This window comes from Thalassophryne amazonica, unplaced genomic scaffold, assembly GCF_902500255.1.
Source record: "Thalassophryne amazonica unplaced genomic scaffold, fThaAma1.1, whole genome shotgun sequence".
NCBI lineage: Eukaryota > Metazoa > Chordata > Actinopteri > Batrachoidiformes > Batrachoididae > Thalassophryne > Thalassophryne amazonica.
The window spans coordinates 376,695-392,395 of NW_022986236.1; the positions used below are offsets into that span (position 1 = coordinate 376,695).

At 42.7% G+C, this 15,701-nt stretch overlaps 1 long non-coding RNA gene across 1 annotated transcript; it reads right to left on the reverse strand.

Annotated features, from left to right (window-relative positions):
- Positions 1-3,186: 3,186 nt before the first annotated feature.
- LOC117505664 lies at positions 3,187-7,971 on the reverse strand. Its single transcript, XR_004559202.1, has 3 exons — positions 7,780-7,971; positions 3,645-3,655; positions 3,187-3,548 (listed from the first exon to the last, which is right to left on the reverse strand). It is a non-coding gene; the product is annotated as an uncharacterized LOC117505664 (long non-coding RNA).
- Between the last annotated feature and the right edge of the window lie 7,730 nt (positions 7,972-15,701).

The window sequence follows — 15,701 nt, forward strand, 5'->3', positions numbered from 1 at the left end:
TGGCACACCTGTGAGGTGGGATGGATTATCTCAGCAAAGGAGAAGTGCTCACTATCACAGATTTAGACTGGTTTGTGAACAATATTTGAGGGAAATGTTGATATTGTGTATGTGGAAAACGTTTTAGATCTTTGAGTTCATCTCATACAAAATGGGAGCAAAACCAAAAGTGTTGCGTTTATATTTTTGTTGAGTGTATATATATATATATAGTACACATATATATACATACACCCACATATACACACACGTACATATATACACATACATATACGTACACACATATACACATACACACATACATATATATACATATATACATATATATACACATACATTGATTGATTGATTATATATTTCGAGCTTTACAAAATAAGCATTTCTTTCACATTTACATTTACCCACATTGGGTTGAAAGGAACAGGAAATACATACGTACAAACATACATACACGCGCATTTAGCCCGAAAAGGGGTGGGAAGAAGACGAGCTTATTTAATCCCACCCCCAAACACCCATACATTATTACCACTACCGAGTGTGACCAACATTCCTTTTTTATTATTATGTAATTGATGTCATATATTAGTGATGAATATCTATAATAATAATAATAATTCCCACCATAATAGTTAGTAATAATGACAATAATATTATTATTATTGTCAAACAAAATGACGTACACACAGCAGCATGTCAGACTTAGAAGTGCTGCTGCTGCACTCTGATCGGTCCCCTGTCTTTAATTATGAAAAAAAAAGGAGCAATGGTTCAACTTCTCCCAGTGCTGTGGGGAATAATCTCTCCTGTGGCAGCACTCAGCTGCACAATCTACCAGATCAGCATAGGTCTGATCCTGGACTCCAGCAACAACAGCATCAAAGGGCCAAATGAAATCAACAAAACTACGTCAATGTAAATTGGATCAATGAGGAGAAGAAAAAGATCTTGCTTCACTTACTCAAGGCATGAGAAGTGGGGCAGGAAGAAAGAAAAAGGCAGCAGATAAAAGAAGCAGAGTTACCAACGGAAACGAAAAAACCTACCACAACTGCAAAACTACCCATCGATTGCCTCTCAAATCACAAAATATTTCTGTATTTCTATTTTTGTCTTTTTTTTTTTCATTTGCCTTGAATTTCCTTCTACTAGACTGCAGTGGGCCCCAGACACGGGGTCTAAAGCTGCACCCTTAACATTACTGACTTTGTATCCGAGGGCTCTCTTCAAGATGGTGACCTTTCCTCTCCTCAAATATTGCCTTTGATCTCCTGCCCCACTTCTCAAGTTTGAGTAGGGGAAGCAGTGAGAGATCTTTTTCTTCTCCCCAATGGACCAATTTACAATGATGCAGTTTCACTGGATTCTTTTAGCCCTTTGATGGTGTTGTTGCTGGGGTCCAGGATCAGAACTATCTGGTGGATGACACCGCTGATCTGGTGGATGACCCAGCTGAGTGCTGCTACAGAAGAGATGTCTCCCCGCAGCACTGGGAGAAGTTGCACCATTTTCTTCATACGCCCTGGTGCCTAGGCGCTTTGTGGAGGTTTTAGCTGGGGTTTGTTTCTTTTGAAACATCCTCATACCAAGATCTGTCCTGGCAAACCCCTTCACAGTGGGACCGAGGACACTCGAGGCTTGTGTCCAGTAGGAAGTCCAATGAATAATTATTTTGTCCACATCTGTAATCACATTCAAAACATACAAATGGTTTTTGCCTTTGTTTTTTCATTTATCTTTGATTTCTTTTTACTAGAATGCAGTGGGCCTCAGACCAGGGGTCTAAAGTTGCACCCTAGGCTCTATAGTTACCCTAACCAGAGCTGGTATTGCATGCGAGGGCTCTCTTCAAGATGGTGATCCTTCCCTTAATTGCAGACAACTGCACCTCATGTGCACTTGGGTGACTGGGGACAGCCTCAAGGTATTTCTTCAGGTTCTTCTTCATCAGTCCTGTTGTCCCACCACACCTGGGATGATATCAATATCATTCAATGACTATGTTGTTAGTAGGTCATTTTACAGGTCTTGGTATTTCGTGATCTTTCCCTTTTCAACTCGATTCAGGCCATAGTCACTGGGGACTGTCACATCGATGATTTTGGCTGTTTTCTCTTGCTTGTTCCAGATGACAATATCGGGTTTGATTGCACCTCCTTCAATATGTCTTCCTGCTGGGATCTCTGTCGTAGAAGACAGTTACTTTTCTGTTGGACGAGACTGGTGCTGGCTCATGCTCCCAAACGATTTTCTTTGCTTCCATCTCCAGTTCCTTGCATACTTTCCAGTGAAGATATTGACGGATCTTGTTGTGTCGGGATGTATAATGTCCATTTGCCATAAGAATTTAGCTTGCTAATGTTAGATGGTTTACACTTTCAACAGCTGTATGACAGAATTGGCATTTGTCATTTTGTGAGATCACTGCCATTTTTTTAAGCCATTTGTTAGAAGTCCCTGATCTTGTGCTCCAATCAGAATTCTTTCTCCATCAAAACCAAGTTCTCCATTTTTTCAGCCACTGCACTGAACCAACTTTGTCAATGTATTACTTTTCGAGTTCTTCTTGGAATCGTCCAGCCCTTTTTTTACTGTTTCCATCTGTCCAGTTGATGTTTTTGTTCTCTTTTTCCATTGGTAAATCCGCTTCTTTTATCTTCTCCTCAAATACTGCCTTTTTTCTCCTGCCCCACTTCTCATGTCTTGAGTAAGCGAAGCAGTAGAAGATTGTTTTCTTCTCTTCAATGGTCCAAGTAACAGTGGTGTATTTTCGTAGATTTCTTTTTGGCCTTTGAGGCTGTTACTGCTGGAGTCCAGGATCAGAGCTATGCTGATCTGATGGGTTATCCAGTTGAGTGCTCTCGCAGGGGAGATCATTCCCTGCAGCACTAAGAGAAGTTGCACCATTACTTTCCTCACACACCCTGGTGCCTAGGCGTGATTTGGGGACCTTTTTATCCTGGGAGACATCCGGCCAGTACAATTTGCCATTTTTCGACTTTTCCATATTTGCTTTGTGGAGTTTTTAGCTAGGGTTCGTTTTCACTGAACGTCCTCATACAGAGATCTCTCCCCGCAAACCCTCTTCACAGTGGGACCGAGGACATTTGAGGCAAATGTCCAGTAGGAACTCCAACCCACCTTTCCCTGTATGAATCATCATATGTGTGTTCAGAGTGCTCTTTAGTCCAAATCTTTTACCACATTCAGAACAGCCAAATGGTTTTTCCCCTGTATGAATTATGTGTTTTTTCAGGTTGCTCTTTTGTCCAAATCTTTGACCACACTCAGAACACCCAAATGGTTTTTTCCCTGTATGAGTCATGTGTGTGTTCAGCGTGCTCTTTAGTCCAAAACCTTGGCCACAGTCAGAACAGACAAATGCTTTTTCTCCTGCATGAATTATCATGTGTGTGTTCAGGTTGCTCTGTACTCCAAATCTTTTACCACACTCAGAACAGACAAATGCTTTTTGGCCTGTATGAATTACCATGTGTGTGTGCAGGTTGCTCTTTTGTGCAAATCTTCGACCGCACTGAGAACAAATACTTTTTGCCTTTTCCATCTTTCCACTCGATGTTTTCCTTCTCTTTTGCTGTATTGTTCTCTGGTCTGTCTTGCAAGTTTTATTGCAGGCATGAGACTGTTGCTTTTTCTCTCCTGTAGAAGTTCTCCGCCAACGTTTTTTGCCAGTTTAGTGATTGAGGTCCGTTCAGTTATGGCCTCATGGTGTTGTGTGACCGTTTTTACGATTTCTTCTTCAGAGCTCTTTAAGTACTGTCCAATACTTATTATCGATGCTCTGTAGGCCTGGTTGATTTCAGTGAGACCCATACCGCCTTCTCTGTGAGGAAGATATATTCTGTCCGTGCACTGATTTCTGTATGTGACTTTGTGGAGGGTGAGCATCTTCCTGGTTTTTGTGTCCAACTTGTTAAGCTCACATTGTGGCCAGTTCACTATGCCAAACCCATAGGTCACCACTGGTATTGCAAACTGGTTTATGGCTGTGATCTTGTTTTTTGGTGTCAGCTGTGTTTTGCAGATCTTTTTTAAGCGGTTTAGGTATTCTTTTGTTGTTTTTGTTCTCATTTTCTTGTGTTCAACTGTATTACTTTGTTCAATTCCCAAGTATTTGTATGTGGAGTCTGCAGCCAGATCTTCAATGTAGCTCCCTTCATCCAATTGTATGTTTTCGGTTTTTGTCTTTTGTCCTTTTGTCATTGTGCATTTTGAGCATTTATCCAGTCCAAATTCCATGCTAATGTCTTTTGAGAACTTATGGACAGTTTTCACGAGCTGAGTGAGTCTCTTTTTTGTGTTGGCATAGATTTTCAAATCGTCCATGAACAGCAGATGGTTCACAAGTTTTTGGTTTTCCTTTCCTTTGTCTTTACTTAAGTCATATCCGATGTCATGCTCCTTCAGGGTTTTGCTGAGTGGGTCCATGATTAAGCAGAATAAGAGAGGCGAAAGGCTGTCTCCCTGAAGTATCCCTCTCTGAACTCGTACATCTGGGATTGTTATTTGTCCCTCTGTGTTATTGAGGGTGATGGTGGTGTTCCACTTGTTCATTTGTGCTCTCAGGAAAGATCTTATTTCCTCATTGATGTTGTAGAGTTCTAAGCACCTCAAGATCCAGGAGTGTGATACACTGTCAAATGCCTTTTTGTCGTCAATCCAAGCCATGCTGAGGTTCCTCTGCCTTGTTTTGCAGTCCTCCAGGATAACTTTGTCTGCCAGTAACTGGTCTTTAGTTCCTAATCTTCTTCTGGAACAGCCTTTCTGTTCATTTTCCAGGTAGCTACCAGTGTCCAGATGTTCATAAATAGCATCAGCTATGATTCCTGTCAGCCATTTGTACGTTGTTGTTAGGCAGCAGATGGGTCTGTACTTGTTGGGAAGCTGTGTTTCCTTGATCTTTGGAATTAGGCTTGTGTTCCCTGTCGTTAGCCAGTCTGGTGTGTTCTCTTCTCCGTTCAATATTTTTGTGAATGCCACAGCATAATGTTGGTGTAATGCTGTCAGTCTTTTCAGCCAAAAATTTGGGATTTTGTCGATGCCAGGTGCCTTGAAGTTACTGTATTCACTCATTTTCTTTCTGATTTCCTCTTCATTGATTACAGTTGCTGGCATTTGTTATTTGTCTTTGTTTTTCTGTTGTATTTTTTCAATCCACTCAGCCGCTTGGTGTTGTTTTGGGTCTTCAAAGAGTGGTCTCCAGAATTTTTCAATTTCCTCTCTCTCAGGTGGCTGTTGTACTTCTATTGTGTCGTTTGCCAGCTTTCTGTACACTAGTCTGGGATTTTTTGCAAATAGTTTATCTGTTTTGCTTGTATTTTCTTGTCTTTGTTCCTAATTTGTGCTGCGAAAGCTTTTACTAAGGCGCGATGTTCAGCCAACCTTCCACCTAGCTGTTTGTCTTCAACATTGTATTTTCTTTTAATGCGATTTACTTTTTTAAGAAGATTCTTTTTGTGGTTCTTGTTTCCCAAAAATGTGGCCATTTGGGAGATCTCTGCTCTTAGGTGGCTGATTTTTTGTTGTAATGTCTTTTTCCATCGTGGCATGGTATTCTTTTTCTTATTTGTGGTGCCGTTACTCTCCAAATCCTGTGGGGCTAATTTACTTTGTATGTGCCATGCCGCTCCATAATTTACAGCGTTTAACTCTGTCAATGTGGCTCATTTTGCGACCAGTTTGGTCAGTCCTATGTTAACTTTTTGAAGGATATTTTTTTAATTTTTTATTCTCCTTTAGTTTAGTCAGCTTTGGGCGCTCTTTCATGTCCATTTTTCTTGTTTCTTCAATCTTATTTGCCAATTCCTCTTCTAGTTCCTGCTGTTCTGGGTCTGTGTGCACCTGTATATTATTTTGTAGATGAGCTGGTGAACTGTTCATTATCATGTGTGTGTTCAGGTAGCTCTTTCGTTGAAATCTTTGACCACAAACAGAACAGACAAATGCTTTCTGTCATGTATGAATTATCATGTGTCTGTTCAGAGTGCTCTTTTGTCCAAATCTTTGACCGCACTGAGAACAGACAAATACTTTTTGCCTTTTGGTTTTTCATTTATCTTTGATGTCTTTTTAGTACAATGCAATGGGCCCCAAACCTGGGGTCTAAAGTTGCACCCTGGGCGCTATAGTTATCCTAACCAGATCTGGCATTGTATCCGAGGGCTCTCTTCAAGATGGTGATCGTTCCCTGTATGAATTGTCATGTGTTTTTTCAGGTAGCTCTTCTGGCCAAATCTTTGGCCACACTCAGAACAGACAAATGCTTTTTGCCTTTTTTTTTCATTTGCCTTGAATTTCTTTCTACAAGAGTGCAGTGGGCCCCAGACCCGGGGTCTAAATCTGCACCCTTAACATTACTGGCTTTGTATCCGAGGGCTCTCTTCAAGATGGTGACCAATCTCCTCAAATACTGCCTTTGATCTCCTGCCCCGCTTCTCAAGTTTGAGTAGGGGAAGCAGTGAGAGATCTTTTTCTTCTCCCCAATGGACCAATTTACAATGATGCAGTTTCACTGGATTCTTTTAGCCCTTTGATGGTGTTGTTGCTGGGGTCCAGGATCAAAACTATCTGGTGGATGACACTGATGATCTGGTGGATGACCCAGCTGAGTACTGCTACAGAGGAGATGTCTCCCCACAGCACTGGGAGAAGCTGCACAATTTTCTTCATACGCCCTGGTGCCTAGGCGCTTTGTGGAGGTTTTAGCTGGGGTTTGTTTCTTTTGAAACATCCTCATACCAAGATCTCTCCTGGCAAACCCCTTCACAGTGGGACCGAGGACACTCGAGGCTTGTGTCCAGTAGGAACTCCAACCCCTGTATGAATTACCATGTGTCTGTTCAGGTGGCTCTTTCGTCAAAATCTTTGATCACAAACAGAACAGACAAATGCTTTCTGTCCTGTATGAATGATCATGTGTCTTTTGAGAGTGGACTTTTGTCCAAATCTTTGACCGCACTGAGAACAGACAAATACTTTTTGCCTTTTGGTTTTTCATTTATCTTTGATGTCTTTTTAGTAGAATGCAATTGGCCCCAAACCTGGGGTCTAAAGTTGCACCCTAGGCGCTATAGTTATCCTAACCAGATCTGGCATTGTATCCGAAGGCTCTCTTCAAGATGGTGATCGTTCCCTGTATGAATTGTCATGTGTTTTTTCAGGTAGCTCTTCTGGCCAAATCTTTGGCCACACTCAGAACAGACAAATGCTTTTTGCCTTTTTTTTTCATTTGCCTTGAATTTCTTTCTACAAGACTGCAGTGGGCCCCAGACCCGGGGTCTAAAGCTGCACCCTTAACATTACTGGCTTTGTATCCGAGGGCTCTCTTCAAGATGGTGACCAATCTCCTCAAATACTGCCTTTGATCTCCTGCCCCACTTCTTAAGTTTGAGTAGGGGAAGCAGTGAGAGATCTTTTTCTTCTCCCCAATGGACCAATTTACAATGATGCAGTTTCACTGGATTCTTTTAGCCCTTTGATGGTGTTGTTGCTGGGGTCCAGGATCAGAACTATCTGGTGGATGACACTGCTGATCTGGTGGATGACCCAGCTGAGTACTGCTACAGAGGAGATGTCTCCCCACAGCACTGGGAGAAGCTGCACCATTTTCTTCATACGCCCTGGTGCCTAGGCGCTTTGTGGAGGTTTTAGCTGGGGTTTGTTTCTTTTGAAACATCCTCATACCAAGATCTCTCCTGGCAAACCCCTTCACAGTGGGACCGAGGACACTCGAGGCTTGTGTCCAGTAGGAACTCCAACCCCTGTATGAATTACCATGTGTCTGTTCAGGTGGCTCTTTCGTCGAAATCTTTGATCACAAACAGAACAGACAAATGCTTTCTGTCCTGTATGAATGATCATGTGTCTTTTGAGAGTGCTCTTTTGTCCAAATCTTTGACCACACTCAGAACAGACAAATACTTTTTGCCTTTTGGTTTTTCATTTATCTTTGATGTCTTTTAGTAGAATGCAATGGGCCCCAACCTGGGGTCTAAAGTTGCACCCTAGGCTCTATAGTTATCTTAACCAGATCTGGCATTGTATCCGAGGGCTCTCTTCAAGATGGTGATCATTCCCTTAATCGCAGACAACTGCACCTCATGTGCACTTGGGTGACCAGGGATTGCCTCAAGGTATTTCTTCAGGTTCTTCTTCATCAGGCCTGTTGCTCCCACCACAACTGGGATGATATCGATGTCTTTCAATGACCATGTTGTTCTTAGGTCATTTTTCAGGTCTTGGTATTTCGAGATCTTTCCCCTTTCAGCTCGATTCAGGCCGTAATCATTGGGGACTGTCACATCAATGATTTTGGCTGTTTTCTCTTGCTTGTTCCAGATGACAATATCAGGTTTGATTGCACCTCCTTCAATGTGTCTTCCTGCTGGGATCTCTTTGTCGTAGAAGATCGTTACTTTTCCGTTGGATGAGACTGGTGTTGGCTCGTGCTCCCAGACATGTTCTTTGACTTCCATCTCCAGTTCCTTGCAGATCTTCCAGTGGAGATATTGACAGATCTTTTTTTGTCTGGATGTATAATGCCCATCTGCCATGAGGATCTGGCATGCTGAAGTTAGATGGTTTACACTCTCAACAGCTGTATGACAGAATCGGCATTTATCATTCTGTGAGATCCCTGCCATTTTTTGAAGCCATTTGTTAGAAGTCCCTGATCTTGTGCTCCAATCAGAATTCTTTCTCCATCAAAACCACGTTTTCCATTTTTTAGCCACTGCATTGATCCAACTTTGTCGATGTATTCCTTTTCGAGTTCTTCTTGGCTCTTTTGTGCTGTTTCCATCTTTCCACTCGATGTTTTCCTTCTCTTTTGCTGTATTGTTTTCTGGTTTGTCTTGCAAGTTTTGTTGCAGGCATGAGACTGTTGCTTTTTTCTCTCTTGTAGAAGTTCTCTGTCAAAGTTTTTTGCCAGTTTAGTGATTGAGGTCCGTTCAGTTATGGCCTCATGGTGTTGTGTGACCGTTTTTACGATTTCTTCTTCAGAGCTCTTTAAGTACTGTCCAATACTTATTATCGATGCTCTGTAGGCCTGGTTGATTTCAGTGAGACCCATACCGCCTTCTCTGCGAGGAAGATATATTCTGTCCATGCACTGATTTCTGTATGTGATTTTGTGGAGGGTGAGCATTTTCCTGGTTTTTGTGTCCAATTTATTAAGCTCACATTGTGGCCAGTTCACTATTCCAAACCCATAGGTCACCACTGGTATTGCAAACTGGTTTATGGCTGTGATCTTATTTTTTGGTGTCAGCTGTGTTTTGCAGATCTTTTTTAAGCGGTTTAGGTATTCTTTTGTTGTTCTTGTTCTCATTTTCTTGTGCTCAATTGAATTACTTTGTTCAATTCCCAAGTATTTGTATGTGGAGTCTGCAGCCAGATCTTCAATGTAGCTCCCTTCATCCAATTGTATGTTTTCGGTTTTTGTCTTTTTTCCTTTTGTCATTGTGCATTTTGAGCATTTATCCAGTCCAATTCCATGCAATGTCTTTTGAGAACTTATGGGCAGTTTCCACGAGCTGAGTGAGTCCGTTTTTTGTGTTGGCGTAGATTTTCAAATCGTCCATGAACAACAGATGGTTCATAAGTTTTTGGTTTTCCTTTCCTTTGTCTTTACTTAAGTCATATCCAATGTCTTGCTCCTTCAGGATCTTGCTGAGCGGGTCCATGATTAAGCAGAATAAGAGAGGCGAAAGGCTGTCTCCCTGAAGTATCCCTCTCTGAACTCGTACGTCTGGGATTGTTATTGTCCCTCTGTGTGATTGAGGGTGATGGTGGTGTTCCACTTATTCATTTGTGCTCTCAGGAAAGATCTTATTTCCTCATTGATGTTGTAGAGTTCTAAGCACCTCATGATCCAGGAGTGTGGTACACTGTCAAATGCCTTTTTGTAATCAATCCAAGCCATGCTGAGGTTCCTCTGCCTTGTTTTGCAGTCCTCCAGGATAACTTTGTCTGTCAGTAACTGGTCTTTAGCTCCTAATCTTCTTTTGGAACATCCTTTCTGTTCATTTTCCAGGTAGCCACCAGTGTCAAGATGTTCATAAATGGCATCAGTTATGATTCCTGTCAGCCATTTGTATGTTGTTGTTAGGCAGCAGATGGGTCTGTACTTGTTGGGAAGCTGTGTATCCTTGGTCTTTGGAATTAGGCTTGTGTTCCCTGTCGTTAGCCAGTCTGGTGTGTCCTCTTCTCCGTTCAATATTTTTGTGAAAGCCACAGCATAATGTTGGTGTAATGCTGTCAGTCTTTTCAGCCAAAAATTTGGAATTTTGTCAATGCCAGGTGCCTTGAAGTTACTGTATTCACTCATTTTCTTTCTGATCTCTTCTTCATTGATTACAATTGCTGGCATTTGTTGTTTGTCTTTGTTTTTCTGTTGTATTTTTTCAATCCACTCAGCCTCTTGGTGTTGTTTTGGGTCTTCAAAGAGTGGTCTCCAGATTTTTTCAATTTCCTCTCTCTCAGGTGGCTGTTGTACTTCTATTATGTCATTTGCCAGCTTTCTGTACACTAGTCTGGGGTTTGTTGCAAATAGTTTGTTTATCTGTTTTGCTTGTATTTTCTTGTCTTTGTTCCTAATTTGTGCTGCGAAAGCTTTTACTAAGGCTTGATGTTTAGCCAGCCTTCCACCTAGCAGTTTGTCTTCAACATTGTATTTTCTTTTAATGCGATTTATTTTTTTAAGAAGATTCTTTTATGGTTCTTGTTTCCAAAAATGTGGCCATTTGGGAGATCTCTGCTCTTAGGCAGCTGATTTTTTGTTGCAATTTCTTTTTCCATCGTGGCATGGTATTCTTTTTCTTATTTGTGGTTCTGTTTCTCTCCAAATCTTGTGGGGCTAATTTACTTTGTATGTACCATGCCGCTCCATAATTTACAGAGTTTAACTCTGTCAATGTGGCTCCTTTTGGGACCAATTTGGTCAGTCCTATGTTAACTTTTTGAAGGATATTTTTGAATTTTTTATTCTCCTTTAGTTTAGTCAGCTTTGGTCGCTCTTTCATGTCCATTTTTCTTGTTTCTTCAATCTTATTTGCCAATTCCTCTTCTAGTTCCTGCTGTTCTGGGTCTGTGTGCACCTGTATATTATTTTGTAGATGAGCTGGTGAGTTGCTCGTTTTTTCGGGGGGCAATGAGTTGCTCGTTTTTTCAGGGGGCAGTGAGTTGTTCATTTTTTCGGAGGGCAGTGAGTTGCTCGTTTTTTCGGGGGGTAGTAACTTGCTCGTTTTTTCGGGGGGCAGTGAGTTCTTTTTTTCGGGAGGCAGTAAATGGTTCGGTTTTTCGGGAGGCAGTGAATGGTTTGTTTTTTCGGGGGCAGTGGATGGTTTGTTTTTTCGGGGATGTACTTTTTTTGAGGGCAATAATTTTTTGGTGGTGTAATGGGTTGCATCAGAGGGCAGATGCCTTCTCTTATCATTTTCTCAACCTCCTGTTGCATCCTTTTTATTTCATTATCTGAGAAATGTTTTTGTTTGATAAAGTTTGATTTTTGGGTTGTGAGATTCTTACATGTGATGTCTTTCTTACTTGGGCAGTGGTGGTGGAATATTTTTTGCCATTCTTTGGATGTCTTTGTCTGATTTTTGGGGTATTTTATTTTGGCATATTCTTTTGCCCACAACAGTATCCATTCTTCCTCCCTCTTCCACTGACTCCTTTTAAACTGGAGTTGCTTCCCTTTATCCAGGAACTGATAGTCTTTTATCGCTTCCTTTTGGGCTTCTTCCTTTATTTTTTTTATTTCCTCAGTCGTCAGATATTTTGCGATCTGTGAGGCGATCGATTCCAGTTTTGCGGTTGTGGTGGCTTCTTTCTTTTGTGTAGGTAAATCCGCTTCTTTTATGCGTTCCTCAAATACTGCCTTTTTCTTTCTGCCCCACTTCTCATGCCTTGAGTAAGTGAAGCAGTGAAAGATCTTTTTTTCTCTTCAATGGTCCAATTAACTGTGGTGTAATTTCGCTTGTTTCTTCTCTCTTTCATACTTTGCTCTGTGTATATTCAACCGAGCGCGGATGTGCACGAGGCCGAGCGCGCGCTCGCGGATCAGATTATGAGTGTGGAGAGAGACTTTCCGGACTCTCTTGTTATAATTCTCAGTGATTTTAACAAAGGGAATCTCACTCAGGAATTTCCAAAATACAAACAGTTTGTTAAATGCCCGACCAGAGAAGGGAGCACGTTAGATCATTGTTACACGACAGTGAGCGGTGCCTACCGCGCGGTGGCCCGTGCAGCTTTGGGACTCTTAGATCACGTGATGGTCCACTTGATCCCCATGTACAGACAGAGACTTAAACTCTCTAAACCTGTTGTGAGGACGTCTAAAGTGTGGTGCAATGAAGCTGTAGAGGAGCTACGCGCGTGCTTGGCCACCACGGATTGGGATATGTTTGAGGCTTCAACAGACAGTCTAGATGACTACACGGACACTGTGACGTCATATATTCATTTCTGTGAAGACAGCATCATCCCACAGCGTACCAGGGTGAGATATAACATTGACAAGCCCTGGTTCACACCTAAACTCCAGCAGCTCCGTCAGCAGAAAGAGGTGGCTTTCAGAGAAGGAGACAGAGACAGCTATAGAGGTGCAAAGTACAGATTTAGCAAGGAGGTGGCAAAGGCTAAATCCATGTACAGTTCACGTCTGCAGCAAAGGTTCTCTGCCAACGACTCGGCCTCTGTGTGGAGGGGGTTGAAAGAGATCACCAACTACAAGCCCAAAGCACCTCGTTCTATTGACGACCTGAAGCTGGCCAACGACCTGAACGTCTTCTATTCACGCTTTGAAGACAAGGACTCACACCTCCCCACCCCCCACACAACTGGATATTCAAACACTCTGGACCTCCCCCCTCTCACTGCTGCCCTCCCCACTCCCCCTGTTGCCCTCTCGGTCCAAGAGGAGGACGTGAGGAGACATTTCAAAAGGCTGAATCCACGTAAGGCCCCGGGCCCAGACTGTGTCTCTCCTGCCACCCTGAGACACTGCGCTGATTAGCTGGCCCCAGTCTTCACAGGGATCTTCAACACCTCCCTGGAGTCATGCCATGTTCCAGTCTGTTTCAAGTCCTCAGTCATAGTTCCGTCCCCAAGAAACCACGCGTCACTGGACTTAATGACTACCGTCCTGTGGCTCTCACCTCTGTAGTCATGAAGACCTTCGAACGCCTGGTTTTATCCCACCTGAAGTCCATCACCGACCCCCTCCTGGACCCCCTGCAGTTTGCCTACAGAGCCACAGGTCTGTAGACGACGCCATAAACCTGACCCTGCACTCCATCCTGCAGCACCTGGATCCCCAGGAACCTACGCTAGGATCCTGTTTGTGGACTTCAGCTCTGCATTCAACACCATCCCTTCCGGCTTTGCTCCAGGACAAACTTTCTCTGCTCCACGTGCCTGACTCCACCTGCAGGTGGATCACAGACTTCCTGACGGACCGGAGTCAGCATGTGAGGCTGGGAAAGAATGTCTCGGTGAGAGAGGCACTGGATGGAGGGGAAGCAATTTTAGACCAACAAAGAGTACTGTGCTGAGGGAGACAGCTAGGAAGGTACTGGGTGTGACATCTGGACAGCAGAAGAAGACAAGGAGACTGGTGGTAGAATGAAGAGGTCAGGAAAGCATAAGGAGAAACAGGTTGGCAAAAAAGAATTGGGATAGTCAGAGAAATGAAGAAAGTACAAGGAAATGTGGTGTAAGGTGAAAAGAGAAGTGGGAAAGCTCACTCGCTGAAAGGCATGTCACGAGCTGTACAAGAAGTTGAATCATAAGGACGGAGAAAGGACTGTACTGATTAGGATTTGCAGTAGGTTAGGGTGGTAAAAGATGCAAATGTTAATGTGCTGACAAGTGAGGAGAGTGTGTTGAGAAGGTGGCTGGAATATTTTGAGGAGCTGATGAATGAAGAAAATGAGAGAGAAAAGGCTGGATGATTCGGACATAGTAAATCAGGAAGTGCAAGGAATTAGTGAGGATGAAGTGAGGGCAACTATGAAGAGGATGAAGAGTAGTGTTAAAACAAAATAACTGTCTTCATGCGACGCCATGTTTATTTGATATTGTGTTCATCACTGTGGGAATGCACTATGAAATGTCCTTGCTTAATCCAGAGACTGTTCATGCATTTTTGTGCAGAACGACTGACAGCCACATGTTTCTGTCTGGCCCAGAGTGACACAGAGTCTGTTCTGATCACGCCTAACTCCAGCCTTGAGACAAAACATTCGTCTCTCGACAGCAAGGTTTCACGATGAAGTCATTTTCAGATAGCTACCAGTATCAGTTTAGGTAGATGAGCTCATGAGAACTTGCGCACGAACACCGCCCTGACATATGTACATAAGGGTGCACTCAAAGTGCTGACACACACACACACACACACACTTGCTGTATGCTGTTCGTTTGGTGTGTCCAAAGCGCTTTATATAAATAAATCTGTTAATATTGACAAGTAATCAATCTCCTGACTCTTCCTTCCACAGATGACCAAGAGACCGCTTGGTCCAAAGTTGAAGGTTTTTGCCTCAACAGTTGAAAGGCAGCTGGTCCAGATGACATTCCGGTGGAGGCATGGAAATGTTGTGAAGAGATTGCAGCAGAGTTTCATACCAGATTGTGTAATAAAATCTTGGAAAGTCAAAGGATGCCTGATATCATGCCCCGCCCTGATCTCAGCTTTATTAGTACATCTTCATCTGCCCCAGCTTGGTTTTATTAGTTATTTTCATCATGTGTTTATTCTACGTCCTAATTTTTGCTTCCGTTCTTGTTTTGTTCTATCAGTCTGTGTTTTCATGGTTTATCATTTAGTTATCGTTTGCCTGTTTTTGCTGTTCTCATTTCTGTTTGCACTTTGTCAGGTTTTCTTTCTGTTCTACTTAGAGTTTATGTCTGCCTGTTCCAGTTTAGTTTTGTCATTGTGTTAAATTTCTTATAATTCTCTGAGCAGTTTTTATCGAGTTTATCTCTGGTTTGCTTTTCTGTCCTGTTAAAGTCTGTATTACCAGTTCATGTTTATTTGATCATAAGTGTTCATGTTAGTAATTCTTGTCATTGCTAATTTACACCTGTCTGTCTCAACCTGTCTGTCTGCACTCATTTCAGTTCTCACACCAAGCTTCATTGTTATCACAGTCTCCCTCTGATCACCGCACCCTTGCCCTGCACCTCCCATCATGTCTTCGTCTCTCACTTTAACTCTGTTTGCTTTGTGTTTCCTTTCACTCATGCTCTGCGCACCTGTTCACATATCTTTGTCTTTTCTTCACTCCACCTTGTGTTGTCCTCCCTCACTGTCTTGCACAATGTAGTATCTTTGTTCACTAGCCACGCCCCCTTCTTGATTGTTCCTCAGGTACACCTTGTTAACTCCTGTCTTATTTAATCTCCACCCAGCCACCACACCCTTGCTTGTTTGTTGTCTTTGTACACTTACCAGCTCTGTTTCCAGTCCTGTTTTTGCTTTGCCATGAATCCTGATCCTGCTTTGTATTTTGACTTTGCCTTTTGCCTCGCCCATGATGTCTGTGTCTGCTCGTGCCTTTGAACCCTGCTTATCCATGACTGCGTTATTGCCTGACCCTGTTTGTGCTTCTGTCTCGCTGACTGATCACCTGTGTACCGAACCTGAGCCTGGATTAAAGACAATGATTTCTTCT